Genomic DNA, 27702 nt, shown 5'->3' with positions numbered 1-27702 from the left:
TCTAAATAAAATCTAAAATAGGGCTGGGGATGTGGCTCAGTGGTGGAGTGCTCCTGAGTTCAATCCTTGGTACTCCCAGCAAGAAAATAAATAAATAATATGATCACGTAAGATGTCATTAAAGGAAACTAGGTGAAGATCGTATTAGAATTCCCTAACATATCTTAAAACTTTCCAGTACATCACATATTATCAGTAGAGTTGAAATGATTATAATAGTAGTGGTATAACTATTATGATGAGTATTATTGTTATAATCCTTCACAGCCCCTGCTATGGAGTCCCAACACATTCACAATGGCTTTCAAGTTCTCCATCTTGGCCTTTAGATTTCAAACTGTTCTGCCATCTCTCTCCATCTTGCTTTTGCTACTGTTTTGCAAATACCTTCCAGGCTTAAGGTTTTTCAAATTCTTGTTTTTAAATAGAAGTGATCTGCTGAGTGTCTTAAGTTAATACCTACGTATTTCCTTGCCTATCCCTTCAATCTAGATTTAATTATCTTTTTAACCAATAAAATTATACACCAAATCAACAGTTTTAACTCAGGTAGATCTTTCAGTTCATGAAGATCACAGTACCCTTCCATATTTTTCATTTGTGCAAAAGAAAACAACAACAACAATGACAGCAATAACAATAAAAAACTTAGAATATAATCAATTTAATAAAAATAGATTATTTCAGTTACAGATGCTCCTTGACTTATGATTGGGCTTGATCTCAATAAATCTACCATATTGAAATTAGTAAGTACAAAACAGCATTTAATTCACCTAACCAACAGAATGTTACAGTTGGAGCTCTGTTGTCATTTACCCTCCTAATAGCCTGGCTGACTAGAAGCTGCTACTTGCTGTTTCAGTACAACCTTTCAAGACAGTATTGTATTGCACATCTCTAGCAGGGGAAAATTCCAAATTCCAAATTCAAAGTATGATTTCTATACCCTCTCTATGCTTTCACATCACTATAAAGTTGAAAATTCATGAGATGAACCATCACAAATAAGAGACCATTTGTCTGGTGTTTATTTAATAATGGCTTACAAACAAATTAGTTTAAAATATGATTGAACTGACTACCTGGGCCTTTTGTAACAGCTTTAAAAGATCTACTCTCATAGGCGATTTAAAATAAAGGTGTTTTATGGATGAGAACTTATTTAGTCTACTCGGGACTTTTTATTTTATAGATGAAGAAGCAGATGTTGAGAGAGGGTCTGTGGCAAGGATGGATAATATAACACAGGCAACTTGCAGGAGTCCCAGGGCGTATCCACAGCTTCCTAGAGTCAGGCTAGTTTATTATTCACAGCTTCCCTGAGTTTATATAAATAGTATCTTCTGTATAAAGGTTAACTATTTCTTATGCACATGTTGGAGCCCATGGAACTGATGAAATAGAAAGTCATCATCTACTTTACAAAAGGAAGGACTAATCTATGCCAGGCACATTTTTATTGAGATAAATGGGGATAAACACTTAAGCAGAGAAGTTTCACCAAAGCAAAACGTCCCTTTCCGTGAATACCACTTAAAAGTATTCATTAGTATGAGGAATGGTAAAACCAAAAACTAAGTGGAGGGCAAAAATTTTGTACTTTGTATTGATTGGACACAGAAGCAATGACTGCTTCTTTCAAACATTAATAACTTCTTAAATTGCACATTAAAATCCCATCACATGAATTTATTATTTAAAACTCCAGTAAATTTAATGTTACCTCTAAAGCAACTATTAAGAGGCTTAATGGATTTCTTAATAGGATATACTATGAATGGTTATAGAGTACTAATTAAAATTGAGGGTTTGAGAAGCAGCCAAAGTGTGAAGAAAATATTCAAGCAATGATTTTATTTAAAAAATAGCGAAAGGAAGCTTTATTCAAAACAATGAAAGAGAATGTACAAATCATACACTTCATTTAATCGATGCAATGTTTTCCATGCATATCAATATTATTGTTGTCTGCTAAGTGTATGCTCCATTTTACTTTTATATCTTGTATGTTATCTAATTCATCTTGCTTTGTAACTGGATTACATTTATTTTACTGAGAAATGTAAGAACATTTCCATGATACTGGCCAAATTTGTTTGTACCAGTGGAATTTATGTCATAATTCTACTATAGGAGTGGGGATTTTTGTGACAAATGTATCATTGCATTGAGATTTTTGGATCTGGATAAATTTATTTAGAAAATGCTCTTTTTTGTAAAGAGAGAGAATTTATTAACTGAAATGATTAAGATAATAATTTTGAGATTAAGAAATAGTACATTTGGTATCAAGCAATATATTCTACTCAAAGGAAAAATATCAGTAGATAACTTTTATTATTTTATTTAATCCGCTGGTATCCATGTTAACCATATTATAACATGACAATAATTTGTTATTTTTAGGAATCATTATTAGAAGGATTCATTCCATATTCTTTACTACTTTCTGCTTGCACGTGCCCAATGTTTTATTCCATGTGACAGCAAGTCATTTCCAAAGAGCTGAAGCAGATTCTGATATGTAGCATGAGACTGTACAGTGTCCTACAGAACTTAAGACTAGAAAGTGCCACCAGGACTCACATTGATAGGAACTCTGAAGACGCAATTGTTAAGAACTTGGAGACTTTCTTTGAAATGCTTTGGTTATAGCTTCTAGAAATTGCCATCTTTGCTCTTCTGAGTCTATTTCATTCTTCTTTTTCTGTGAACTGAATTTTATTTCTTTAATAGTCTAATTCAAAAAATGTCTACTTTGTCATTTTCTAAGTCTTCAAATAAACTAAAAATAAGTAAAATGAATTATTATTCCCAGTTCAAAATTCTGGGCAAATGAACATTGTTGGACTGCCCTGGGTCAATGTTCTCCATTGATACAACCATGGAAGAGGTGTGGATTCTATAATGCACAAGGGGTTAGTCCTGTGGTTGAGAAAAACAAGGGTGAAATCAGGTGAGCAGAAGGTATAACACACACAGAGAAGACATTAACTATGTATAGTGGATTGAATTACAAGTATAATCATGTAAAAATAAACTCTACCAAATATTTTACTGGCAATATTTACTTTGAAGAATATAAGGAAGATACAATTTTGGAAGAATAATTCATAGAAACTAATATATTCATGTTTTCTTACACTATTTGTTATTAGTATATATTAATAACTCACTATTAGAATTTTATTTGGTGGGGGGTAGAATTGTTGTAAGTATAGCCTAGAATCAACATGGCAATATTTTATAATATTTAATTAATGTGTTTCAACAAATGATAGAATACATATTAATTATTTAAGATTTCTAGTTTATCTCTTATTTTTACATAGATGTAAGTATTTTTTTATTTTATTTTTATCTTTATTTTTTTTTATTGGTTGTTCAAAACATTACAAAGCTCATGACATATCATCTTTCATACATTTGACTCAAGTGGGTTATGAACTCCCATTTTTACCCCAAATATAAATTGCAGAATCACATCGGTAACACATTCACATTTTTCCATAATGGCATATTAGTGACTGTTGTATTCTGCTACCTTTCCTATCCCCTACTATCCCCCCTCCCCTCCCCTCCCATCTTCCCTCTCTACCTCATCTGCTGTTGTTCAATTCTCTCCCTTGTTTCCCCCCCCCTTTCCCCTCACAACCTCTTATATGTAATTTGTGTAACATTGAGGGTCTCCTACCATTTCCCCACAATTTCCCTTCTCTCTCCCTTTCTCTCCCCCCACTCGTCTCTGTTTAATGTTAATCTTTTCCTCATGCTCTTCCTCCCTGTTCTGTTCTTAGTTGCTCTCTTTATATCAAGGAAGATATTTGGCATTTGTTTTTTAAGGATTGGCTAGCTTCGCTTAGCATAATCTGCTCTAATGCCATCCATTTCCCTGCAAATTCCATGATTTTGTCATTTTGTAGTGCTGCGTAATACTCCACTGTGTATAAATGCCACATTTTTTTTATCCATTCATCTATTGAAGGGCATCTAGGTTGGTTCCACAGTCTTGCTATTGTGAATTGTGCTGCTATGATCATTGATGTGGCAGTATCCCTATAGTACGCTCTTTTAAGATCCTCAGGGAATAGTCCGAGAAGGGCGATAGCTGGGTCAAATGGTGGATCCATGCCCAGCTTTCCAAGAAATCTCCATACTGCTTTACAAATTGGCCTCACCAATTTGCAGTCCCACCAGCAATGTACAAGTGTACCCTTTTCCCCACATCCTCGCCAGCACTTATTGTTGTTTGACTTCATAATGGCTGCCAATCTTACTGGAGTAAGATGGTATCTTAGGGTGACCTTGATTTGCATTTCTCTTACTGCTGGAGATGGTGACCATTTTTTCATGTACTTGTTGATTGATTGTATGTCCTCCTCTGAGAAGTGTCTGTTCAGGTCCTTGGCCCATTTGTTGATTGGGTTATTTGTTATCTTATTGTTTAATTTTTTGAGTTCTTTGTATATTCTGGATATTAGGGCTCTATCTGAAATGTGAGGGGTAATAATTTGTTCCCAGGATGTAGTCTCTATTTACCTCTCTTATTGTTTCTCTTGCTGAGAAAAAACTTTTTAGTTTAAGTAAGTCCCATTTGTTTATTCTTGTTATTAACTCTTGGGCTATGGGTGTCCTATTAAGGAATTTGGAGCCCAACCCCACAGTATGTAGATCGTAGCCAACTTTTTCTTCTATCAGACGCAGTGTCTCTGATTTGATATCAAGCTCCTTGATCCATTTTGAGTTAACTTTTGTGCATGGCGAGAGAAAGGGATTCAGTTTCATTTTGTTGCATATGGATTTCCAGTTTTCGAGCACCATTTGTTGAAGATGCTATCCTTCCTCCATTGCATGCTTTTAGCCCCTTTATCAAATATAAGAAAGTTGTAATTTTGTGGATTGGTCTCTGTGTCCTCTATTATGTACCATTGGTCCACCTGCCTGTTTTGGTACCAGTACCATGCTGTTTTTGTTACTATTGCTCTGTAGTACAGTTTGAAATCTGGTATTGCTATACCTCCAGATTCACACTTCCTGCTTAGAATTGCTTTTGCTATTCTGGGTCTTTTATTTTTCCATATGAATTTCATGATTGTTTATCTATTTCTACAAGAAATGCCATTGGGATTTTGATTGGCATCGCATTAAACCTGTAGAGAACTTTTGGTAATATCGCCATTTTGATGATGTTAGTTCTGCCTATCCATGAACAGGGTACATTTTTCCATCTTCTAAGATCTTCTTCTATCTCTCTCTTTAGGGTTCTGTAGTTTCCATTGTATAAATCTTTCACCTCTTTTGTTAGGTTGATTCCCAAGTATCTTATTTTCTTTGAGGATATTGTGAATGGAGTGGTTTTCCTCATTTCCATTTCAGAAGTTTTGTTGCTGATATACAGGAATGCCTTTGATTAATGCATGTTGATTTTATATCCTGCCACTTTGCTGAATTCATTTATTAACTCTAGCAGTTTCTTTGTAGACCCTTTTGGGTCTGTTAAATATATTATCATGTCATCTGCAAATAGTGATAATTTATGTTCTCCTTTTCCTATTTTTATGCCTTTAATTTCTTTTGTCTGTCTAATTGCTCTGGCTATTATTTCAAGAATTAAATTGAATAGAAGTGGTGAGAGAGGGCATCCCTGTATATGTCCAGATTTTAGAGGGAATGCCTTCAGTTTTTCTCCATTTAGGATGATGCTAGCCTGAGGTTTAGCATATATAGCTTTTACAATGTTGAGGTAAGTTCCTGTTATCCCTAGTTTTTCTAGTGTTTTGAACATAAAGGGACACTGTACTTTGTCGAATGCTTTTTGTGCATCTATCGAGATGATCATATGGTTCTTATCTTTAAGTCTATTGATGTGGTGAATAGCATTTATTGATTTCCGTATATTGAACCAGCCTTGCATCCCAGGGATGAATCCTACTTGATCATGGTGCACAATTTTTTTGATATGCTTTTGTATTCAATTCGCCAGGATTTTATTGAGAATTTTTGCATCCAAGTTCATTGGAGATATTGGTCTGTAGTTTCCTTTCTTTGAAGTGTCTTTGTCTGGTTTCGGGATCAGGGTGATGTTGGCCTCATAGAATGAATTTGGAAGAGCTCCTTCTTTTTCTATTTCTTGAAATATCTTGAAAAGTATTGGTATTAATTCTTCTTTGAAGGTTTTGTAAAACTCCGCTGTATACCCATCCGGTCCAGGGCTTTTCTTGGTTCGTAGTCCTTTGATGGCTTCTTCTATTTCTTCCTTTGTTATTGGTCTGTTTAAAATGTGTGTGTCTTCCTGACACAATCTGGGCCGATCGTATGACTTAAGAAATTTATGGATATCTTCACTATCTTCTATTTTATTGGAATATAGGGTTTCAAAATACTTTCTAATTATCTTCTGTATTTCTGTAGTGTCTGTTGTGATATTAGCTTTTTCATCCTGTATGTTAGTAATTTGAGTTCTCTCTCTTCTTCTCTTCTTTAGCATGGCTAAGGGCCTGTCGACCTTATTTATTTTTTCAAAGAACCAACTTTTAGTTTTATCAATTTTTTCAATGTTTTTTGTTTGTTTGTTTCAATTTCGTTGATTTCTGCTCTGATTTTAATTATTTCTTGTCTTCTACTACATATGCTGTTGTTTTGCTCTTCCTTTTCTAGGGTTTTGAGGTGTAGCGTGAGTTCATTTATTTGTTGTTTTTTTTTTTTTTCTTTTTTTGAGGAAAGAACTCCAGGAAATTAATTTCCCTCTTAAAACTGCTTTCATTGTGTCCCATAGATTCCGGTATGTTGTGTCTGTATTGTCATTTGTCTCTAAGAATTTTTTTATCTCCTCCTTTATGTCTTCTGTAACCCATTGATCATTCAGTAACATATTGTTCATTTTCCATGTGATGTAGGATTTTTCCTTCCTTCTTTTGTCATTGATTTCCAGTTTCATTCCATTATGAGCAGATATGGTGCATGGTATTATCTCCACACCTTTATATTTACTAAGAGTTGCCCTATGGCATAATATATGGTCTATCTTTGAGTAGGATCCATGTGCTGCTGAGAAGAACATGTATCCACTTATTGATGGTTGATATATTCTATATATGTTGGTTAAGTCTAGGTTATTGATTGTGCTATTGAGTTCTATAGTTTCTTTATTCAGCTTTTGTCTAGAGGATCTGTCTAATGGCGAGAGCGGTGTGTTGAAGTCACCCATAATTATTGTGTTGTCTATTTGACTCTTGAACTTGAGGAGAGTTTGTTTTATGAATGTTGCAGCACCATTGTTTGGTGCATACAAATTGATAATTGTTATGTCTTGTTGGTGGATGGTTCCTTTTAACAGTATATAGTGTCCTTCTTTATCCCTTTTGATTAACTTAGGTTTGAAGTTGATTTTATTCGATATGAGTATGGCCACTCCTGCTTGCTTCCGAGGGCCATGTGAGTGGTATGATTTTTCCCAACCTTTCACCTTCAGCCTGTGTATGTCTTTTCCTATCATATGAGTCTCCTGAAGGCAGCATATTGTTGGATTTGTTTTTTTGATCCAGGTTGCTAGCCTACGTCTCTTGATTGGTGAATTTAGGCCACTAACATTTAAGGTTACAATTGAAATATGGTTTGTACTTCCAGTCATGTTTATTTATTTATTTATTTTGATTTGGCTAGTTTTTACTCTTTGGTTATTTTCCTCCCCCTTTACTGAGATACGTACCGCTGTTAGTTTTGGGTGCTATTTTTCAATTCTTCTTCTTGTAGTATTTTGCTCAAAATGCTTTGCAGTGCTGGTTTTCTGGCTGCGAATTCTTTTAGCTTTTGTTTATCGTGAAATATTTTAATTTCATTGTCAAATCTGAAGCTTAATTTTGCTGGATACAGTATTCTTGGTTGGAATTCATTATTTTTCAGCGTTTGAAATACATTGTTCCAGGATCTTCTCGCTTTCAAAGTCTGTGATGAAAAATCAGTCGTTAACCTAATTGGTTTACCCCTGAATGTAATCTGCCTCCTTTCTCTCGTAGCTTTTAATATCCTCTCCTTGTTCTGTATGTTGGCTATCTTCATAATTATGTCTTGGAGTTGGTCTATTACGGTTTTGAATGTTTGGGGTCCTGTAGGCTTCCAGGATTTGGCAATCCATTCCATCTTTCATCTCTGGGAAGTTTTCTAGAATTATTTCATTTAATAGGTTGTCTATTCCTTTGGTTTGAACCTCTATGCCTTCTTCTATCCCGATGACTCTCAAATTTGTTTTTTTTTATGACATCCCATATCTCTTGAATAGATTGCTAGTGAGATTTAGGCATCTTTTCTGTGTTGACTATATTCTTTTCAAGTTGATAAACTTTGTCTTCATTATCTGATGTTCTGACTTCTACTTGATCTAGTCTATTTCTAATATTCTCGTTTGAGTTTTTAATTTGGTTTATAGTTTCCTGCATTTCTAGGATTACTGTTTGATTTTTTTTAAGATCTCTATCTCCTGGTAAAGCTCGTTCCTTGCCATTTGAATTTGTTTGTTTAATTCTTTTTCAAAATATACTTTCATTGCTTGGACTTGCTGTCTCATGTCTTTTCTAATATTCCGTTCCATCTGAGTTAGGTATGCCTTCAGTTCTTTCCCTATCCATGTTTCTGATGCTTCTAGGTCCTCCTGTAGATTTAAGTTGTCCTGCATTGTTTGTAATCCTTTTTTCCCTTGTTTTTTCATGTTGTTCACGTTACTTTCCAGCTCTGTTTGATTGCTGTGTTTCTGCTCTCTCCTATAAATTTGTTTTGGTTTTGTATATCTCTGTTGTCTCTCCTTTGTGGTGGTAGACTATGCCTGCTAAAGTGGATTCCGCTGGGAAGGAGTTCCGACGGCCGAACTCCTGTGACGTCACCTCTCTGCTATGGCGGGCCCCAGGCTCCTTGCTGGGGTGTCTGAAGGGAGGGGTGGGACTGGTCTGTCTCTGGTTGGTTTCAGCTCCCAGTTAGCTACTTTATGAAGGCCTGGCTATAGACCTCTTCCTAGAGTCTCTGCGCCATACCTGCTGGGCTGAACCTCGGGGTCTAGCCATGCTGTCGCCGGCGTGTGGGCGGTCTCCAGCCGCCCAGTCGTGGGGGCCGCGGGCGGTCACCTGCAGGTGGGCAGTCTCTAGCCGCCCAGTTCCGTGTGCAGCGGGCGGGGTCTCTAGCACCCCAGTTGCACGGGCAGCAGGCGGGCAGTAGCCGGCGGGCGGGCGATCTCTAGCCGCCCAGTTGCGAGGGCCTGGCCTCTCGTCCCCTGGCTTCTCCTTCTAGCCCTGGTTTCTCCTGCTAGCCCGGCCTTCCCCTGTGTGATGCCTCTCGGCAGTTCAAACTGTCCTCTGGGCCTGCAGTTTGCTGGGTGTGGAGGGTGGCTGTTGGGAACCCCGGCACACTATTGTTTTGATTTTTTCCGCTTGCCCCTCCCCCAGCGCTGGCTAGACAGGTTTCGTTTTTGCTGCTGATGGGAGGGAGAGTTGAAGGTCAGGTGTCTCTACCTTTCCCCTTGTCTCTATGCAGGCTCGTTCTGATAATCCCTCCCCCGGAAAGCCTGGGAGAGATTTTATGCTATTTCCCCACTGTATGGGAGATGGGCTGAGTAACACACACCTATTTTATTGTTGCAATCTCTCGGGGAGTGGAAGTGGTGACGTCAGCTCTCCAAGATGGTGGCCGCTGGCTTCCTTGGTGGACTTTCCGTTGTGGGAGATAGAACTGGACCGCTTCCTTTCCCGTCTCAAATCCCGAACTCAGCCCAAAGCTCAGTGAGGGCACAGCCGGCAGGATTCCACAGAATCCATAGCACTGTTTCTCTCTGCTTGCTGGTTGCTTCTCGGCGGTGCCCTGCCGTCTGTAGCCGCTAGGCGGGCTGCACGACGGGCGTCGGATCAGTCAGCTTGGAACTCTGGTTGCACAGTTGGCTCCTGTTAGAGATTCAATAACCGGTCCTCGGTGCTGGAAATCCTTCCTCAAGGTTTCGGTGCACCCTTATTTTGCTGTAAATTCCTAACAAGATAGCTTTTTGTTGCTCTAACTCATTATTCATTTGCGCAGTGATGCGGTACCCAGGTTGTGATGCACTCTATTCACGGCCATCTTGGAGTCCTCTCAGATGTAAGTATTATTTTAAACTTTTAATAGAAGAAATTATCATTACGATTTTGGGGTATTTAACAATATATTTTAAAATCATATTCCTGTAATCCCAATGGCTCAGGAGGTTGAGACAGGAGGATCCTGAGTTTAAAGTCAGCCTCAGCAAGGCAAGGTGCTAAGCAACTCAGTGAGACTTTGTCTCTAAATAAAATACAAAATAGGGCTGGGGATGTGGCTCAGTGGTCGAGTGCCCTGAAGTCAGTCTCCTGTACCCGCCCCAACAGAAAAATCACACGTCACTTAAAGGGCTTTTTAATATATACCTTAGATTCATAACACATCTCTAAGCTACATTTCTTAAAAAATGTATGATATGTCTAATTCCTTTAGAATTAAAATTAAAATAATGTATTTTATTATTTTATAGTGTACCTTGAGTGGTGATTTATTTAAATCTGCATCAACCACATGAGGTTTACTTGATATAATATATATTATGTAATAAAATGTTCTTCTAAACATAAAAACTCAAGACCAAACAGCTCAATAATGTTATAGCAGATGTCAACATATATTTTTTGGCCATCTGATATTATGTATGGCCTGTGTCTTGCATAGTCCCTGAAATCTCCTCAATGATATATTGTAAGATATTCCAAAATTAACAAATTGCCTCTGAATATCTCTGGAACAGCCTAACCATCTATATTTTCAAAGTATAATATCATTCCTGGCACACAAAATATACTCATAAATTGCTTTCAATAAATGGATGAGTAAATGGATGGGGAGGGAATATGCTAAATTTTAAATCAGAACAGGAATTAAACCAGCCATTAGGGAAGGCACTTGAGCCTCAGTTTCATTAACGGGAATAATCACTTTTATAGAGTTGATCTGTGAATAAAATCAAATCATATTTCTGAACACATATTTCTTTTTGGCACAAGTTGTTGTAGGCTCACTTTTATATTTTGTGCTTCAGCCTTGGAATCAACCCTGTCTCCAAAGTGCACTAATTCATTATAGTAGAGAATGTGATTAAGAAGATGAGATTGGCTTGGTAGGTTTACAACTTTTCAAAATGAAAAGATTGTGAAGAAAATTCTATCAGATGTATAAATGAATTTTCACAACAGATTATATGGAATAAACAATAAATGGTAATAAATTTTATTAATTAACTCTTATTTGTAATGTACACAACATCTTGTATATTACATATGCGTATCGTATTCATAGAAATATTTTTAAAATGTAAATATGTATAAATTGGTAAATCTAATTTAGGTGCTTTTTTCAGGGACATGAAATATTAACAATCAATAAATTATTAAAGAATTTTAAATCTGTAATTTGTCTTGCATATAAAAATACATGTATAGTCATATTACATAAAATATTAGCTTTCTTTTTGCATCAGAAACAACATAGATTCTTGACATACAAGATATTAAAAAGAACTGAAATGTTTAAGTAGGTTCTAATGGGTTAGAATGTAGAATCAAGTTTCACATTTAATAACTGGTGCCTAATTAATCTTAATTGAATATATTGAAGTTATTCGGACAACAATGCATAATAATACAATATTATATGTATACACATATAATAAATAGTATTATAAGAAATCATAAGTATGTCAGAATAAAAGAAATTACCTTTTATACTGCTTTGGAGAATGAATAGCTAGGTAATTCACTTTTTCATTGAAGTGGTCATTTGGAGTATATTTTTCTGTTTCTATTCATACATGGGTATTAGAAAATTTATACTTCTTAATTTAAAATGTATTTTCTAATTTATAATTCTATTTTTTCTACATAGCTTGCATTAAAAATAGCTCCTGCTAGAAGTAACTATAAAAGCAAGACATTGGAATCATCAGAGTGAAGCTAAGTAGAGCAAGGCTTTGTGAAGACAGTCTTACATATGGAAGTGAAAAAGAAAAGAAATGCATTGATGGGGTCCATTTTGATATACTTTCCCTTTGGATTACCTGCTGACCTTCAGCATTGGGCATAAAAATTAGCCAACACCTTTGGCTCAGCCTGTAGCTATCTCTCTTGGATGGGGGAGCCACAAATTGCAGCTTTAGATTGTCTTGACATCAGGATTTGGGAGGATCAATGCCAATAAAAGTAACAACCTTGGAGAGGTGATCCTGAAGTTTGATGTGTCATTTCTCTATGAGGATTTTTCCAATTCCTGAACCAAACATGGACATGAAAAAAGAGTAAACTAAGCTACAGAAAAGATGATACAAAATAAGCAGAATTCTCAAGAAAATCATAGTTCTAAAAAGAAAAAAAGGGGGGGGGATTATTAGCCACCAAGAAGGAGGATTTCAGAAAAACATCCAAAGCTTTGAGTTGAAAGCCATTGAGAGGGATCAAAGGCAAACTAGAAATGACTAATTTTCACAAAATGTAAATTTTATTTTTGAAACATGAAATTCCATGGTAGAATTAAAGATACCTGAACATTTTCTATCTGCTACTCATTAAAATAAAATCCTACCAGGGGTGAAATAACCATAATTTATATTTTTCATAAAAATATACAACCTTAATTAGAAACCATGAGTATACAAGGACTATAAAACTGGAAAGTAAAAACAAAAAATAATCAAACGAACAAGACAGATCCAGACATGATTTTGATAATATAGTAGTGAGACAAGACAGGTGATTGAAATATGACTGATACTGTAAAAAGTCTTGCAGAGAAGGCTTTCTCCACTATTTTTGTGATCTCACCATAACCTTGACAAATCAAACAAAGCAAAGGTTGATCTTACAAGTTTCTTCACAAGAATAAATTATAGCTACTCTCATTTCTGAAAATTAAGCAAAATTATTCTAAACAGAATATTGGCAACTCTAGTTTGGGGGTGTAGCATGGTAGAAACTCTTAGAGAAATCTCTTTGACATTATTAATCGTATCTGAACGTCTGTGTCATTGCTTAGGTATTAGGTGCACCCAAAAGCTCAAAAGCTCAGGTGTGATACAATTTAAGAAAGTTTAGTGGTGAAATGTTTGGGTTATGAGAGCCTTAGCCTAATCCATGTGTTAATTCCCTGCTAGAGATTTGTGACTGTAGGCAGATAGGGTAGGGCTGGAGGAGATGGGTCATTAGGGGTGTGCCTTTGGGGTATATATTTTGTGAGCTTAGCTTAGACTCTCTCTATACTTTCTGATCGTCCTTGTTCTGAGCTGCTTTCTCCACCACACTCTGCCTCCATGATGTCCTGCTTCACCTCAGGCCCAGAGGAATGAGTAGGCCAGCTGTAGACTGAAACCTTTGAAACTGTGAACACCTAGGTAAACATTTCCTCTTCTGATGTTCTTGTCAGATCCTTTGGTCACAGCACCAAAAGTTGACTAAAACTGTGATAGTAGGAGCAAATGTGACTCCATTTTGTTTTATGACTTCATCCTGTAAAATAACCATGCCAAGTAGAAGAGTCATGACTGGAACAAGATGTTCTTTTCCTTTTGCTATAGAAACCTTTAAGAACACGGAACTACCTAATGGGGTATTGTTTTGTAACTAGGGTAACGGGGCTCTGTTTCTGTAACTGGGGTGACTGAGCTAACTGTGATTGGTTAGGCTTCCCTCCGTTTGACTGCACTGTCCCGCTTCTGTAACCTGGCTTGCTTGCATTGGCTAGACCCCCTGAACATCCCTTTTGCAGTTTTCAGGCTTATAAGGAGTGCCCTTACAATTGTTGGGGGCTGATCAGGGGAACAGCTTTATGTTCTGGTCAGCCGCCACCGGTGTGCTTCAAATAAAGGCTTGATTCGATTATACGTGAGTGGTCTGGAAGTCAGTTTATGAAACCCTGGGACAAAGCTTTAACTATAACAAAACAGTCTGCATAACCTGTTAGTATACACTGAATTTCTATTTACACATAGAACAGAAAAACAGTCACATTTTGCATGAAAAGTTCTTTATAAGCCTGTATATTGTAGCATTTTTTAATACTAACCCAATGTTGAAAACACCCCTGTATCAAAACACATTATTTCTACCTTTTCTCTACCTTCCTAAAAGATAAAATTCCATAGCAATTTCCTTTATGATACAACATTGCAGTGTTTGCTACTAGCCTAAGTCCAGTATCCCTGTGGACTGTAAATTTGCCCAAATTCTAACTTAACTAATGTGACAAAAGTATTCATCAGTAGCACTATTTGTTAGTAAATTCTGATATATTCATATAGTGGAATAATTTGCAGCATACCATAAATGGGTCTTATAGGTACAACATAAAGAAATGACAGTTGTGCTGTACAAATAATCAAGAAATCAAAAAGTTAAATAAAAGAAGAAAGAAAACCTACCAAAAATCTCATCACCCACAAAATATAATTGTTAAAAAATACTCCAGTTATATCTATACGTATATGTGAATGTGGGTATTACATAAACAGTACAGAGTCCACTGATATGATAGTATTTCTTTAAAGGGTAACTAAATCCTTATTATTATTTCAAACTAAAATTTATTACATTAAATTGTATTTAAATTTATCAGGAGAAAGACATGCAAAGCAAAATACAAGGTGAATTTCTAGTAAATATTTCTTCATAACAAGAAGTAATGATTTCAAAAACCCATTTATAATGAATAACAAATATTATGAAAAAATATTAAGTGGCTGGAATATTTCAGGTTTTTGTATGATTCACCAGTATCTAGTGACTCCCTAGTACACAAAAACTGAAATTTATGGCTATACCTTTCTTTCCTCCTCTCATTATCTATCATGAATTATAGCTATAACATAAACATTACTATCAATCTTTGTAATATGTGTATCTGTACTATAATCACCAAGCTCATAGCTAATTCATCTCATTATAGTAGATTTAAATTTATTATAGTAGATGGTAACCTTTGTTACCATCTCCATGACTTAGTTTGTGGGTTCATATTTCTATTGTTTTACAGGAACTTTATCTAATATCTTTTTTTCTTTTTCTAGAAGATATCAAGCAATCACAAATGCTACACTCTTAAAGTTCTTGCAGGTTTGTGTATAATACTTTAGAGAATGCTTAATTTCTGCCAAGAATCCTAAGTCTTCTTTACTTGTGATCTAATTCATCATCACAAAGACACCATTAAGTTGGTACTTCATTAAACCCACTTATAACGTCACAGAAAAGGGTATCAGATAGGTGCAGTAGCTATACACAGTGGCCTAGTCAAAAGAGGAGTTGGGACTTGATCCTCCCATGTTACTGTTAGCAAATGATGCTTATTCCAAGTGTCCTAGGACTTCCTCTTTATGTTTAATCTTCCTGCTTTGGATGCTGTCCATACATTTGAGTTAACAAATTCTCTTGCAAAGGCAATCATTGATTTTACCCTAGTTCTCTTGGAAAACCATTTGCCTTCTCATCTGCCTTTGCAGCCCTTACCTTTCAGGTTTGCTTTATTGTATCTTTAGTAATATTTTTCTATTGTTCCCTTTCCTAGTCCAGGAGCATGAATTTACTCATATGAAGGATGTCGTAGGCCTTCCCCTTATTGCTCATTTTTTTCTTATACTAAGGTTATTACTTAGTTCTCTCATTCTTTTTGAATGATTCCTCAAAAAACTACTCATCAGTATTTTTCTGCTAGTATATATACTTATATAGTTTATTGCTCTTTGGGCAATAGTAAACCTCTGGCCTTCAACGATAGAAGTGACTTTGCCTAATTTAAGAATTTTTTTTTCAATATACAAGATGGAGACATACTGATTCTGAATATATTATGCAGAATCACACAATAGATTTTGCTGATATATAGCTATGGTGAAGCAAGAAAAGAGGAATAATGAATGTCTCCACAGGGTTTGATCTAAACAAAATACACATATAGCACAACATTATGCATCTTTCAAATCATTGTCAACAAAGAATTTTCAATGATATTTGGGCATGAACTCAATATAATTTTAAAATAAAACAAGACATAAAATTTACATATAGTATGCCTTTGCCATATGATTATTTTGTAATAAAAGGCAATCCAAAGTAAAAATTTAAAATAAGTTATCAAGAGTTATCTCTGTGATATGGAATTATGGATAAATTTTATTATTTATTTTCATTTGTGAATTGCTTTTCTAACATGAAATGGTTACAGAAACCCAATGTCTGAATATATGTTCATATATATCTATACATTTCTATACACAATTAAAATTTGATGGGAATATGTTCCCACAAAATATATAATCATAAACTTATAAATTACATGCAAAAATATATTAATTGTAGCTACACTTATCCAGTCTATCAGAGAGGCAAGTCCACATGTCTTTTTTTTATTGTAAAACTTACATTGTCTCATCATTATTCCTCAGTCTCTATTCAAAGACATGCTTTAATTCTACTAAAGAACAAGAAAACTATCTCTTTGGTTTTTGAAAGAAAAACTTTTTGAAAGGCAGTGACAATAAATGTAACCTCTGGGAAAGAAGCAAAACACAACATAACTTTCTTTTCATTAAACACAAGGAAAATGACAAGTACAGCTTAAGCTGCCTTGTGGCCATAAACTCTGCATTCATGTATACTGAACCTGACAGAATGAGAACTCTCTTTTAAATTTGGAAAGGGAGTGCTGAAATCTGGAAAATTGCATTCTGAAGCAAAGTATACGCCAACAAAATCAGGATCTCTGCATTAATTTCACACCTATTCATATGCACCACTGATTTTAATGCATTAATTTAGAATATGGCTATTCTTCACATTATTGTACTGTTTAAATATGAAATTATTTTGTAATAGTGTTTTTTTTTTTTCCCTCTGGGCCATCCAACTACAACCAAGGGACATTTCAGTGAGTAAGAGTGTCAATCTCAGCAGCAGGGATAATGAGATGAACTATCCCCTTTTAGGTGCTTACCAAAAGTCATTTATTGTCAAGATTTTTCACATATCATGTCTGTCTACTTAATAGCTAAAGCAAATTTAGGAGTTGATACTATCAGTATCAAGCTTTTAAATAATGACTTTTATAATCACTTCATTTTATTTACATATTTGAAATATCTTTGTAATATTTGCAATAGAACCATAAAATGAGATAGTATAAAATATAAGCAAATAACTCACTGAGTTTGTGCACAGCACAAAATTGTTTATAATTTTCCTGTTATAAAAAAATGTTTGAGGTTCAGTGTTAGAGGCAATAACAGATATAAAATAAAATTTCAAGTTCTTTCCTACTCTTTCATTCTTGTTGACTACAGCATTTCCTTTTTAGAAAGAAAGATCTGGGAACCCAAAATATGTTCTGAATATGTTTAAGTACATATTCAATACCTTTAATTTATTAACATGTATTAAAAGAACAAAAACATTTATCTTTTTAAAAATTACTCTTCTGGCAATATAAAGGATTGCTAAAGTCAATTTGCATGACATGATTTCAGTGGTTTTCCCTGACGAAATAGCTCACAAAAACATGTGGTTTCAAATAACAGACTTCAATGGAGTCTTGTGTATAAATTCAGTTAAAGCAAATTTCAGTAATGCATAAAACAATTTATACTTCAAACAACTGGGATGTATCCCAACAGAATGAAAACAAATGGATGTGGGAGGCAAACTGCTTCTGAGGATGCGTACAATGCTATAATGCACTGTAAAGAGCAATTGAATAATAGAGTAAATACCTGCACATTGAACACCAGTAAAGTCTCTCTCTCTCTTTCACTCTCTTCTATTCAACCTTACACCTGCTTTTGCTGTTTCTGTTCTCTATACTAGAATATCTGTTACTTACCTAGTGAAATCTTTTCAGTCTTCAATCTCAAATCTCAAATGCCACTTCCTTTATGATGATGAGTAGTGTGATTCCTTGTGCTCAACCAGTACTTTCTTTTTGTTGCCTGAATATCATTTAAATGGCATTTTATGGCTCAGTAATTTCTAGTGTCTTTCTTTCCAGGCTGAGTTTTATGTATTCTCGCATAAAAACAAGTTGGTTGATAGATGCATGCTGTTTCGTTGAAAAGAAATTCTTAAATAATCAAGAACCATATTATGAAAATAATGTTTTGGTATAGAAAAAGTAGACTAGAAACTAGAGATAATTGGACTGTTGTTTATTTTTTCCTAAAGCTATTCTGAATTAAATATTAGGTTTTTTTTTTTTTCTTTTTTCTTTTGTAGTTGTTCTTCAAGTGGACAATTTACCCTGCAACATTAGCCAATTCAATGTTTGATCATATCTTGATTTGCTCAAGAGTAATGTCCTGTCTTTTCTTATCACCATCATTAGCAGCACACAACTTCTTATTAGCCTTATCACCTATTGTTATGATAAACGAAGCACAAACCCATTCAACCAAAGCAGCTGTCTTTACAGGATAATAGCTTCTTTATCTTCCTGAAACAAGACTCCTGACTACCTAGTAGAGACTGAATTTTTATTATTCTAACCAATATCAGACTAGGAAGGTACAAAGGTGAAACTCTTTTTTAAACTTCCAAATATTGTTAGGAAAATAAAAAAGCTTACTTTGTAAAGCAAATACCAATATTACCAATTTTTGTTTGTTTTGTGTATTAAGGATTGAACCCAGTGGTACTATCCCACTGACTGAATCTTCAGTTCTTTTTTATTTTTTTCTGAGACAAGATCTCATTAAATTGTCAAGGCTGACCTTGAGCTTTGAATGTTCCTGCCTCAGCCTCCCAAGTTTCTGGGATTATAAGCATGCATTACAAGCAAAAACACGTTACAAATATTTTATACCTCAAATGGTTACATTTTAAGTATTCTTTTAAAATTAGGTGTATTTGTTTTGTTCATGCATTATTGTGACTGATCATGTTGTTTCTTAATTAAATTAACTAAAGAATAAATTATTTTGGTAGGGAGTCATTAAACTGAAATTAAGACATTTACATGTTATATATATGAATATAAGTTCATAAGTTATTTTAATATATTGATGTATAACTTTTACAAATCAAGTTTTGAAGTAGTTATCTATCCAATTTTTAAAATACTAATAACTTTGGATATACAAGAATTATTTTTAAGACCATAAAATAGAATTAATGTATTTAAACATAATATTCAAAAATACAACTCCATTTTTAATTGCATATCAATAATATAGTGCTGTAATTAGCAAGCATAACATTAAGATGAAAACTATTTGGTAAATTCAGTTTTACTCCTCTAATGTCATCATTTTCATTTGAGCTAAGAGAAATTTTAGCATGTAGAAAAATGTCTCAAAAAGGGGAAGAAATTCAAGTAACTTACAAAGCATTTTATGCTATCAATAAGAACCCACATTTCTAAATATCAATTAGCGTTAGCTTTTCTTTGCTGTGACTGAAGAATCCCACAAGAACAATTTAGAGTAGAAAAAGTTTATTTTGACTGATGGCTTCAGAGATTCACTTCATGGTCCCACATCCCCACAGCTCTGGGCCTAAAGTAGCGCACAATATCATAGTGGAAGGGTATGGTGGAGAAAAGTAGCTTGGGACATGGTAACCATGTCCCATGAGAGAGAGAACTCCTCTCATTAAGGACAAAATACAAATCCTAAAGACAAATACCAGTGCCATACTTCCTTTAGCCACACCCTACCTGCCTACAATTGCCCATACCACCATTAATCCACATCAGTGAATTAATGCACTTACTAGATTTTACCTTTACATAATCTAACCATTTCACCTTTGAAAATACTTATACCATCTCACAATGAGGTTTTGGGAAACACCTTATGTCCAAACCATAATATTCTTCTCCTGGATCCCAAAAGCTCATGCTTATCTTACAATGGAAAATACATTTAGTCCATTTTAAGAGTCCCTAGAGTCTCAAGAGTTACAGCATTATTCAAAGGTCAAATATTACCTCTTCTGAGACTCAAGAAAACTCTTAGTTATGAGCCAAGATCAAAAGCAGGTCACATATATCCAATTTATTATGGCATTGAGCAAACGTTTCCATTACAAATGTGAGAAAGACTTACATAGAAAAAAGGAATGGGACCAAAGCAAGACCAAAATACAAGTCGGCAAGCAAGTCCTGAGGCTCGATGTCCGCCTCTGGGGAACATGGTATCATGATATTCTCTCCCAAGAGCTTGTGTAACTTTACCCCTGTGTCTTGCCTGTTGCAGTCCAGGTGGTCTCTCTGGTTTCTTGTTTCCTGTAGCTTTTCTCAGCAGATGTCCCACATAACTTCCATCTCTTAATCTTGTGGGTCTCCACTGTGGCTTAGACTTCCTTCTCATATCCCTATGCATCACTCCACTCAAGGGTGACTCACATGGACTCTGATGCTGCTACACTTTACCTGACCTCCAAAGTCTTCCTTTGAAATCACAGTAGAAGCATCAAAGACCCCATAACTTCAGCATCATGCATTTCTGCACAACCAGCACCATGTGATGGACACCAAGATTTGCTGCCATCTTGAATAGTAGCCAAATCTCCTGGAACCACAGCTTCAGCAGCTGTGAGTGCCTGTCCTAGGTCTTCCTGTGCAAGCAGGGTGCATCCATGTTCTCTTCTCAAAGGAAATTTTACTTCTACACCTTTGAGTCCAAGGTCCACGTGGTCTTGCCAATTCCTGAGATGTCCTCAAGCCATCTTTATTAGTGCTTTGGGTAAAATACTTAGCATTTATTTAGAGGCAGTGACTTCCTTTACAAACACAATTTGCCTAGTCCCAGTTTTACTCACACTTTTCTGGCCAAAGTACAAACTGTTCAAATCTTTCTGCTTTCCTTTCTGCTCCTGATTCTCTCAGTAAGCATGGCCAAAAGTCAATACCAATAGCCATTCCACTTCCTGAATGCTGGGCTGCCTTGAAATTTCCTTCATTGTTTTAATTAGTCCATATCCTTGAAATTCAGCCTCACAGAGTCTCAGGACAGGGGGCAAAATATACAGAACTTCTTTGCCAAAATGTAACACTAGTGGCCCCCAGTCTATTTCCAACAGTTCTCCTTCTCCTCCAAAACATTATGCACCCAGTCTCTATGTCCACAGTCCTGTCTGCTTTCTGGTTTTCTGAGCACCTGCCATAATTTTCCAGCTTTTGACTCTAAACTTTGCAAAACCCACTCTCCTTGCCCTGTAAACGTGTTCCAAAGGCTTCTGAATCATGTGATTGGGTTAGTCAGAGCAGTAATCCCACTTCTTGGTACCAATTTCTGTTCTAGTCAGTTTTAGTCTTGCTGTGGCCAAAAGAAATGACAAGAACAATACAGAGGAAGAAATAATTATTTTGGCTCACAGTTTCAGAAGTTCAGTCCACTCTGGACTGACTTTATAGCTCTTGGCAAAACATCAATGGGAAAGGCATCATAGACAAAATCAGCATAGGACATGAAAACCAGGAAGCAGAGAGAACTCTGCTCCCCAGGGTCAAAATGTAAACCCAAAGATACACCTGAGTGATTTACTTCAGCCACATATACCACCCGCCCCATGTAACCCATATCAGTGAATTAATTTACTGATTAGGTTGCACCTTTCAAAATCTAACTATTTCACCTCTGAAAATTCTTGCATTGTCTCACACATGAACTTTTGGGGAACACTGAACATCTTAAGTATAACAGAAACATATTATTATCAGTTCATATAAAAGTTAAAATATCAGAGTAATGAAATGTTGACAAACCAGAACTAGAAATGTGGAAAAAAAATACAGGTTTTAACAACAGTATAAATTTTGTAAGTGTTACTTGTAAATACCAGTTTGCTCTAAAATACAATTTTTAGAATCTTTCATAGAGATAAACAGTGAAAGCAATGGCTTTATACTGCTAAATGCTCTATTAACAGTGGTTAAAGTTGGTAAAAAAAATGGATGAAGCTAATAAAATTAAATCAATAGATCTCTTTTTCCTTTGTGAAGATAGTAATATTTTTGATAATACATCATTTAAAATAGTTTGGTAATACATAGTTTAAAATGCAAAGTTTAAAGTAGATTGACCTAGTTGTTTTGAAAAAAAACATCTTTTTTCTTGTATTTCTGGAAGTAGTAGTTACAAAAAATTTAGTGAATTTTAACTAATACACATCAGATTAAACAGTAAAAATTCCCAAACCTCCTTTTTTATGAGATGATTTTGGAAACTGTCTTTGTATTTTACTTTCTTATTTAATATTATGTAGATTCAAAATTACATAGACATCCTAAATGTGATCTGTAAGGAAAAATAAAGTGAATAGAGGTCAACCCAGTGGTATTCATGATTTTTGTGTGTGTGTGAGTGTGTAAGATGCACTACTTATTATCTTTGCATTACTTCTGGTGAAAAGATGCTATGTATTATATTCCAAATTCAAAAATGTTCAGTTAAAGCACATCTCTATCATAATATATAATAAAGTTTCACATAAAGAATTATTTTAAATTTCTCAAAGTCAGAACATGTCCACACAAAATATGGTAAGTGGTATCCTACATTAGAGGTAAAGCATTGACTATATGGTAAGTTTATATTACTTGACGATGAAGTTGGTTAACAACTTAATATATTAAGAGCAACATAAGTTATATGTATTAAGCCATTATTGAGAATTAAATATGATTTGATAATATTAGGTCATATGTATTTTGACTACTAGAATATCAAATTCATTTTTTCCTGAATTATACCATATCCTGTGATCATGTTTTTGTAGTCCAAAGTTTAAATTAAAAAGAAAAAAAAATGATGCTTTATATTTCCTGCGATAACACACATTATATCTGATTTGACCCCTACTATTTTACCTTACACATTTTTGACAGTTATTTATCAGAGCTTTGAAATATATTGACTAAAACTTAAATTACATACTTTCAAAAGTTACCAAAAGTCTTTAAGCAAAACAAAAATTTGAATTAGCACACCTGGATATCAGTGCACACACATACAAAAGGGATAGTGTTCTGATATTCATGTTTCTGATCTAAAGAGTATCAGAAGACGATAGTGGAGAAGTTGCATTGAAAGGTATTCACTCACACCTGTCTAGAGTATGGTACAAGATGCTATCCTTATATTATTAAGTTGATTTCATCACTTTATGGACTTTCTTAAGCAAACAGCAGGTGAAAACTCAGAAGACAGTCCATAGGAAATACTATATTTTGAAAATTGATAGTTTGAATGTTCTTCCCTTCTATATGGATAGCAGTGGTGACTTTTAACTTTATTTGATTTGAATTCTGCATCCAAACAGAGAATTACAACTAGCTTTACTACTGGTAAGAATGAGAGAGGTAATAATAAATCTTTTGGCCTGCATCATATTTGGTCAGCTCCAGGGATGCCTTGGAAGGGCAGAAGGTTAAGCAAATTATAGTTTTAAGAATTAGCATTGTCAAAAGGGACAAACGTGACTGAGATTTCTGCATGAAATTCCCTGTATGAATCCTTACTCTATTTACTCATTTGTTTCTCATAGCTACATAACAAAATCCTTACCAAAAAAATTGTACAAATTGGTAAATTTGTTTTTTAAATTTTTTTAAATCTATTTTATTTTTATTTATTCATTTTAATTTTTGTGTGGTGCTAAGGACGGAACCCAGTGCCTCACATGTGAAAGACAAGTTCTCTGCCACTGAGCTACAGCCCCAGCCCAGTTATACAGGTATAGGGCCTGAAACATAGAGAAAAAACATCATTAAATTGAGACTGTTAGAAAATGAGGTGATAGTTATTCTTGAAAAGGAAGCATTGGTAGATAGGTGCAGATAAGTGGGTAGATAATTGCAATAACAGGATTGGGCTAGATCTGTAACTTTCACTAGAACATAGTCAATGTTTGCACATAGGTTAAGTGGAAAATCTAAAAAAATACAAATAAGTAATTAACTAAGAAACAAAGAAAAGTACTAAGTATGTGCATGTAACAAATTATCCAAAATGTTCAATTACAAACATGAAAATGATTTAAAGAAACAAGCCTTGTGAAATTATGTAATTGATGAATGGAACATTAGAAGGATAAAACTAATTTTGGGATCTCAATCTTAAATTAGGTCATGTGGCAAAATTCTACCACTGTTTTATCAGAATGTGTATTATTATTAAACTAAATTTCATTGGTTAGAATATTAGAGTTGTTTTTGAAAGACTTGTGCTTTCAAGTTACATGAACATAAAATGTTGGCCCAGCTCCACCACTTACCACTCAGTATGTCATAGATTCCGCTCTATAAAAATGAAATAATTTCCTTATCTTTAAGATTTCTGTAAGACTCAAAAAAATAAATAAGTATAAAGCACTTGGAATATTTAGTATCACAAAGGAAACAGTTGCTATTGTTCTTAAAATTGTTCTCAGTTTTATTTTACTGTTCAATTGTGAACAACATAATTGTTACATTGGTATATAATATGGTTGGTGTATAAATAGCATTTACATTTGAAATTATTTCAATTTAGATTGATAAAAAGCCATAGCATAAACTGAAAAATAAGACTAAAAGCACAAGGAGTGTGCCACTATGCACCATTGCCACTGTGGAACTCATCTGCAACTTCATGCAGGTCCTTGACACACCCAGGATCTGGGTGGGTGACTTTTATTTGTAAGATTCTTGTCAAAGGAGGAATTTTTATTGTTAGATCTCAATTTCCTAATCAGAAAGGAACATATGTCAAAAATACAGAGTAGAAAAATTTCATTGGTAATATGAAACAAAAATAAATCAGGTTTTACGAAAATTTACATGGAGTACACATGTAAATTTGTGTTGTTTGATGTTGTTTGATGTAACAACTTCAAATATATGAATGTGTGTATATGTATATATATGTTTGTATGTGTGTGTGTGTGTGAATATAACAGATATACATATGCAGTGTACATGACATACTAATTTTCTGATTGATTAAAACAGACATATGCCCATGGTCCATTTTTAACAATAATGATGAAGGTGCTCATGGTAATATTTTTTCTTATTTATGTATTTATTGAACACTTATAAAGTATTAATGTCACCTTGCACTGAAATTATAAAACACTGGTGTTTATGCTTACCAAGAAATCATGAATTTTATACATGGCAAATAATCAGAATTTTTCATCACTTATCAATAAGAAATAAAATAAGCATAAAATAAGGATACCAGGAATTCTTGGAAACATAAGGGAGAGTCTATCTTTGTGGGAGCTGCCAAAGTACACTCTGGGGATGAACTTGGTTTATAAGGCCCAGAGTCCAATGAAAGACACTAGTCACACAATTATAAAAAGACACACTTGCTCTGAATACATGAGTTATGGAATCTGCACAAACAAAATCTCCTTTGGCTTAAATCTTCTAAAACTCTGGTGACTACTGTGGTTTCAGTGTTTTTGTTCCTTAAAAATAATATGCTGGAAACATAGACATGTAATACAATTATGAGATAAGGTCTTTTGGGGGATATTAGATTGTGAGGATAAAGCCCTCATGAATAGACAATGACCCAAGAACCGCCTTGGCCAAACACTGCAAGAACACAGCTGTTTCTTCCGAAGAAACAGAATATGGGGTAGACCTTCACCAGACACCCATGCCCCCATCTTAGATGTCCAATCTTCAATACTGTAAGGAATACATTTCTGTCGTTTAAAAGTACCAACTAATGGTTTCCTGTGAAAGATCAATACTCATGGTGTTGATGACATATTTGTGAATGAATGAATATTGACATTACATACATAGTGGCTTATATGGAAGAAAAACAAAGCAATTTTGAAAATTAAACTTCATTATATATATATGAATTTCCTGGAAAGTATGAAAAATTTATTAGAAATAAAAAAATTTAAAAAATTTATTTGATTTAGTTTAAAATTTTATTAGCTTTTTATTTTATAGAAAACCTATCATGATAATAATTTTGCTTAAATAATCAAGCACTGTGTTGCAAATATTCTCATTTACATAAAGTATAGAAAAGTTAGAACTTATTTACATTAGAGTGGCCACAGGAGGGTTATGAAGCAAAAGACCACTCAGGTGGGATGATGACATTTTTTAAGATTAAATATGTAAGTGCTCCCTTTCTTAATTACAGTTGAGCTCTTTAATTTTTTTCAGACTAGCTATAAGCTGTTGTTAAATCTCCTATATATGTACTTTTATTAGCAAGAATGACAATCACAGAACTGACAAAATATATTTGAGGATTTTGTATTAGATTGAACCGAATGGAAATTTCAATATCCCACTGCTTCAGAACAAATTGACAGTTTTATATATTTCAATAGACTCTTAATTTTCCCTTAATTTTAGGAATGTATTTCTGTAAGAAAGGAGAGTTTTCTCCTGTAAGGTTAACAAGTACATTATCTTTTACGAAAATTAAACTTTGTACACATGCATATATGTGAGATTATGGGTATGTGTCTTTTTATACTTGGCTGGCATTCTCTTAAATTTACAGTAAAAGATAAATATGCTTCTAATCTAAACAATCATAAAGCAAGTTTTTGGAGTATAAAACAAGTATGTATTATGGGGGATATGGAATGAACCACATTATTTAGAAAAATCAAGAAAAAAATTAGGTTCTATTCTTAAAATATTTTCTAAACGTCTTAATAAAGAAATGTCCTCTTAAAATACTCCTGAAGTAATTCAATAAAAAACATATGCTTCCACATTGTACTTTTTGAAGCAATGAAATACTAAAAGAAAGATGAATTAGCCATGAGGAAAATAAAAATGTATATTATGGAATTCTTGTGTTCACTGCATAATCTATCAAGACAATGTGAGATTTAAAAATGTAAAATATGCTTTTGACAGCTATTTTTTGTTAAAAGTCACATATTTTTATTGAAATACAGATTATATCTTTACAAATCAAGTTTGTCTGGCTTATAAAACATTAGAAGAAATAACAAATTTTAAATATATGTTCATATTTAATGCATATAAGCCACAGTATCATTATTATACACATAACTAATTTTGCAAGTAAAAGTTTGGCAAAATAATCATTAGAAGCTTAACTTGTTTTCTGTTTTTTAAAAGTTAAGATGTAAGAAGAATAAGACTTGATAAATGTTTTATTTTCACTTTTTTTATGAATAAAAACATTTCAGTGTTTTTATTGTTTGCATTTTTATGTGATTTGTTTTGTTTTTCTGTAGAGATAAAAATTTCCTGGCATTAAAGCCTTACAGAAAAAAAAAATGTAGCACATGGGTCATTTTTTAAAAGTCATAAAGTAACATAATACATGCTACCTTCAATTTTATTTGTGCAGAGCATGCATAAAATAGACATGCTTTATAATGAATTTCATCGATTCAAATCTACATTATATGGAATTGTAGCCATGCCAACAGATTGCTACAGGGAGCTAGAGGGTATTAAACCAAATACAGAGTTTGGGGAGATTTAATTTGATAGAAATAGAAAAGTTAAAAACATAAAGATCTGAAAACATCCCTTATATCATCCCTTATCATCTCTTGTCTTGTAGATAGATTTTAAGTGATTCCAGAGTTTTAAGCCTACAATTTTCATACTACCTTTTGCATTTGCATAGGTGAATTATGTTTAGCATTCGATACCAATAGCAGTATAGGGGAAATTAAA

This window comes from Marmota flaviventris, chromosome 4 (genome assembly GCF_047511675.1).
Source record: "Marmota flaviventris isolate mMarFla1 chromosome 4, mMarFla1.hap1, whole genome shotgun sequence".
In the NCBI taxonomy this organism is placed as follows: Eukaryota; Metazoa; Chordata; class Mammalia; order Rodentia; family Sciuridae; genus Marmota; species Marmota flaviventris.
Note: the sequence above shows the minus strand (reverse complement) of the source record.